The sequence below is a fragment of the Salvelinus namaycush genome, chromosome 31 (assembly GCF_016432855.1).
Source record: "Salvelinus namaycush isolate Seneca chromosome 31, SaNama_1.0, whole genome shotgun sequence".
Taxonomy (NCBI): domain Eukaryota; kingdom Metazoa; phylum Chordata; class Actinopteri; order Salmoniformes; family Salmonidae; genus Salvelinus; species Salvelinus namaycush.
The window spans coordinates 17,856,224-17,861,639 of NC_052337.1; positions in this window are offsets into that span (position 1 = coordinate 17,856,224).

The window sequence follows — 5,416 nt, forward strand, 5'->3', positions numbered from 1 at the left end:
GTTGTCTTTAAGGTTATTGTCCTGCTGAAAGTTGAATTTGTCTCCCAGTGTCTGTTAAAAAGCAGACTGAACCAAGTTATCCTCTAGGATTTTGCCTGTGCTTAGCTCTATTCCGTTTCTTTTTATCCTAAAAAACTCCCTTGCCAATGACAAGCATACCCATAACATGATGCAGCCGCCACCATGCTTGAAAACAAGGGGGTAATTGAGCTTGACAAAATGTGCACTAAAGTATCTTCCAATAAACACCAAGGATATGTGTGGCTATTGAAAGAAAACCTTTAGATTTTCCAGTTGACTTCAACAAGAGTATAGGCCTATGAGAAATTCAATTTTTGCATGGTACCCTTTTTAATAAGATATTGACTGGCAGGCTACATCTCAAAGGAATAATCCAAAAGTGCTTCTCCTACTACCTATATTACAATAGGCATGGTGGGCACATGGCTTCAGTTTTCTCCGTAACTCTGAGGTATGTACCTTTGAGGTTCTATATATAACTAAACCATGCAGAAAATCATCAGAACAAAAAAGCCCCGGTTGGCTAAAGCCCATCCCACCTGTCTCTGTCCCTCCCAGAATAATCTCTAACAGGAGGACGTTATACACGGTAGACTACAGTGAGCTCCAAAAGTATTGGGACAGTGAGAAATAATGATGCGTGAGAAAGTTACAGAGACAAACATAGAAATGCATCCAACAAGTTTGTAGAAACATACACTTAATAGTATCATTGCGTGCTAGGAATATGAGACCAAATACTAAACTTTTGACTACTTTAATACACATAAGTGAATTTGTCTCAATACTTAAGGTCCACTAAAATGGGGGGACTGTGTACAAAAAGTGCAGTCGTTACTAAACGATTCACCCGATATGGATGAAATACGCTCAAATTAAAGCTGACAGTCTGCACTTTAACCTCATAGTGATTGTATCATTTCAAATCCAAAGTGCTGGAGTACAGAGCCAAGACAACCAAAAATGTGTCCCTGTCCCAATACCTTTGAAGCTCACTGTATTTAAAAAATGTTCCACCTTTGTAAGTAGGTCACTGATAGAACAATGATTTAAAGGGGTTATAAAAGAGACTTAAAGCTACAGTGACACCTTATGGGGGTCATTGTGTATCATGCTACTAGACTAGCTCAGATTTTTTAGGAATGGGCATTTTACATTTGGCATAGGCCTATGTTGTATCATATAATGTCATATGTTGTTCAAATGTATTTATAAAGCCCTTTTGACATCAGCAGATGTCACAAACTGCTTAGTGCTTATGTTGTATGGATTCGCTGCAGAAAATCATAGTTTATTTTGTTACCAGATTGAATTTCTGTTTACACTGGCAGATTCCAGCGATACATGATACATCAGACAAACAGCTGCCTGTCAAAGCCAACCGGTTATTGCTGCAGATGTTCTTATCATTGGGGAGAGGCTTTACGGTTCGCAATTGAACTGATGAAGCTTTGCATGTTTCATGGCAGGAACACAGTCCTCACCACGTGACATGACGAAAGGGACAGTCCATCTTTGCCATTGAACCACTTGCCTGTGGAGAAGCCTCAAATCTACTAATCACCCTCTCCAAGGGATCTGGCTTGCATGTGTTACACGCGGAATATGGACCCGGGTCTCCCACGGGACCAACCAATGTCTTAGACCAGCGTTTCCCAAACTCGGTCCTCGGGATCGCAAGGAGTGCACGATTTGGTTTTTGCCCTAACACAACAAACATAGTTATGTTTATTTTTACATATTTATTAACTTATTTCCCGGATATCTTCCGAACTACCCACAATGCAGTATTTCTCAACATCATATGGAGGATCTACTCTGTGCTATTGAGCTTGTATGCTAGCTCTGTAGCTAGCTCATGCAGGCTAACATTAGCCACACCTCATGCTCTTCACAGACTTTGTGGCTGTATTATCTAGTGGGAACCCTTTGGTACATTCTTGCCATGGGCTCAAAACAAATAAAATAAAATTCATACCTGCTTGCTCTAATTGTGTAACGTACCTCATAGGTTCTCCTTTTTGATTTGTCAACTTTTCGGCATGTTCTCTGTGAAGTAGGCTACGGGGCTTTTGTAACTTTTTCCATCTTGGCTAAGTGCTAGAGCGCTAGTTGACTGACATCTGAAATCTATCTATTTTGTATATAATTTGCTATAGCTATTGGATTTTCCCTGAGTTGGGTTGTGCTGTGTTAGTTGTGTTCTAACTGGTCTCCAGTAGTTGGGCTCTAGCATGCCGACCGTAGCCGTGCTGACTGGCTAACTCATTATAGGGAATAGGCTGGCTTGCCGGGTCCTCCCTATTACATCACACATTCTTCGGAATTATGATCGGTTTTAAGTAACTCCAAAAATAGAAATGTGAGGTGTAACATTGTATTGGGACTTTTGATGTGTATACTAATGCAAATCCATATGTTACATGTAGTTATGTTTATGCTACTTACCCTTTAGCCTGGCCAGGAAAGAGGCACAGCTGACAACTGACACTACTTTGCTGTGGTCTGAGCTGGTTAAGCAGCCTACCACACAATTAGTGTGCCTTAAGAAGATGAGTACACACACTTTGAACAGAAAGAGAGATGAGCAAAGTAGGGTAATCCGAGAATAGACATGCTCATCTTGAAATAGAGTTTGTGGGGTGGGGGGGGGGCATTAAATGTTGGGTTGAAGTAAAAACAAAATGCATATTATATGATGGCATATTTTTGCCTGTTTAATGGGTAAATAGCCTAATACAAGAGGCAAGTCTTGAATATGTTTGGGAATGCATTTTAATTCAGTTATTTCAAGAGATTAAATGAAAATCATGAGATGTCTATCAGAGGTCTGATAGAAGGGCCCTGTACTAAATATGAATGCAATTCTGGAATAAAAATGTAATTGAACCAAAATAGACCTACAAGAGAATGTAGGCTGCATGCTGGTCAAGGTGATCAAAACTAGTACATTTGACTGCATAGCATAGCAAGCTTGGAGCAATATTGAAGTTCCAATCCATTCATTATGGACCTAATATAAGAAAGAAATTTAAACATTATTATTTAAAAATTATCTTCGTGCTAGACTGCGCTCTATTCTGTAGGCCTAGCCTATGGACCCCGGCAAAAAGTGTCATTTTCAAAAACATGTTTTTGTTGTCAGATGTTTACCTCACTTGCTGTTCACCTCATCAGGCTCACCTCTTCGTGAATTTAAAAAAAGAGGAACGTTTTAGGCTTTGGACAGTCTTCGCCTTTGAAGCAGATAATGTGGGTAGGCCTATTCATTCATCCTTTCTGCACGAAGTCAGTGCCACCTGTCCTGTCGGTGCTGACTCTTGTCCCTCTCTGTCCACTTCTGCCAAGTCGCCAACTGGCTGAACTGCTCTCCGGCTCATCTAGTCTGACATGAAACACCGATACCGAAGTTACTTTTTCGTATCAGGTTAGGAGAAATTTACACAGCAGGCTAAGATAATTAACATAGCAGGTTAGGAGACTAAAATTAAGTTTAGGAAAATGCTCTCATAACCTGCTATGAAAATCACTTTATATCAAAGTGGCTTGAAGTGAGTATGTCCCCTAGTCTGACATCACGTGATCCTTCGACCCTTCAATGGGACTCCCTAAAAGCATGCAACATGGCTCTTCTATGGAAAAGGCTATAAGGGCACGTTTGATGGCCAACGTAATCTGTGTCCTTATAGTCTCCCCTCACTTCTATACAGCTACGACCGGAAGTGACCTTTCGTAGCAGGTTAGGAGAACATTTACGCAAACCCTAACTATTTTCTTAACCTTAAACTAATTCTCCTAACCTGCTACAAAAAAATTACTTTCAGTCCTAGCTGTATCGAAGTGGCGTGTTTTCATGGAATCTCCCCTGTCAATGCCATGCAAGGATCGCATGACCCATTCTCTCATTTCAAGGATCGCATGACCCATTCTCTCATTTCAAGGATCGCATGACCCATTCTCTCATTTCAAGGATCGCATGACCCATTCTCTCATTTCAAGGATCGCATGACCCGTTCTCTCATTTCAAGGATCGCATGACCCATTCTCTCATTTCAAGGATCGCATGACCCGTTCTCTCATTTCAAGGATCGCATGACCCATTCTCTCATTTCAAGGATCGCATGACCCATTCTCTCATTTCAAGGATCGCATGACCCATTCTCTCATTTCAAGGATCGCATGACCCATTCTCTCATTTCAAGGATCGCATGACCCGTTCTCTCATTTCAAGGATCGCATGACCCGTTCTCTCATTTCAAGGATCGCATGACCCATTCTCTCATTTCAAGGATCGCATGACCCATTCTCTCATTTCAAGGATCGCATGACCCATTCTCTCATTTCAAGGATCGCATGACCCATTCTCTCATTTCAAGGATCGCATGACCCATTCTCTCATTTCAAGGATCGCATGACCCATTCTCTCATTTCAAGGATCGCATGACCCATTCTCTCATTTCAAGGATCGCATGACCCATTCTCTCATTTCAAGGATCGCATGACCCGTTCTCTCATTTCAAGGATCGCATGACCCGTTCTCTCATTTCAAGGATCGCATGACCCATTCTCTCATTTCAAGGATCGCATGACCCATTCTCTCATTTCTCGTCTCATTTGAAAAGCAATACCAAAATACAGGCATTTTAATAAATTCAAACATAAGGGACGCCTATATTTTTCTTGATATCAGGCTACTACAGTATCCGCAATGTGTAGGGCTCATGTTAAACAAAGATGCTTTATTCAAAGCAAATTGAGAAAAAAAAGCCTATTCGTAATTAAATAATTTTGGCAGATGTTTACAAGGCTAGACGACTAGCAATATCCACTAGACTTTTCTATTGTTATCTACTTTGCAATAAAAGTGTTTTGGTAGGTATATAGGTCCGTCATCTGTCATTTTATCGATGTATAAATACATTTTGTGTATTTATGTTTTTACGGTTCTAACAAATCTGAAAACTGCTTTCAGTGGCACACAACACAGGAGGTTGGTGGAACCTTGAGATAACGGGCTCGTGGTAATGGCTGGAGCGGAGTTTGTTGAATTTTTGCGCCGTTCTGGACATTAGTATGAGCCGTTCTCCCCTCAGCAGCCTCCTGTACATGGCGAGAGAGCAGTCCCTCCGAATTGTGGTGCCAGACTAACCAACCTCCCACACATCTCAAGCCTGTCAATGTATTATTGAAGGCATGCATCTGTCTCCCTCAAACGCCACAGGAAAAAAAAACAGTTCCAGAACAAACAAGAAAGGGTGGGCGAGGGCTTTTGTTACATGCCTCTCTTCCAGACCCCCTTTTAAACATGTCCCCATCAAAATTCTAATTGAGCTCTGAAAATGTGATGCATAGCATTTAGGAACAATTAATAAGACAGCTTTAAAAACAAAAGACG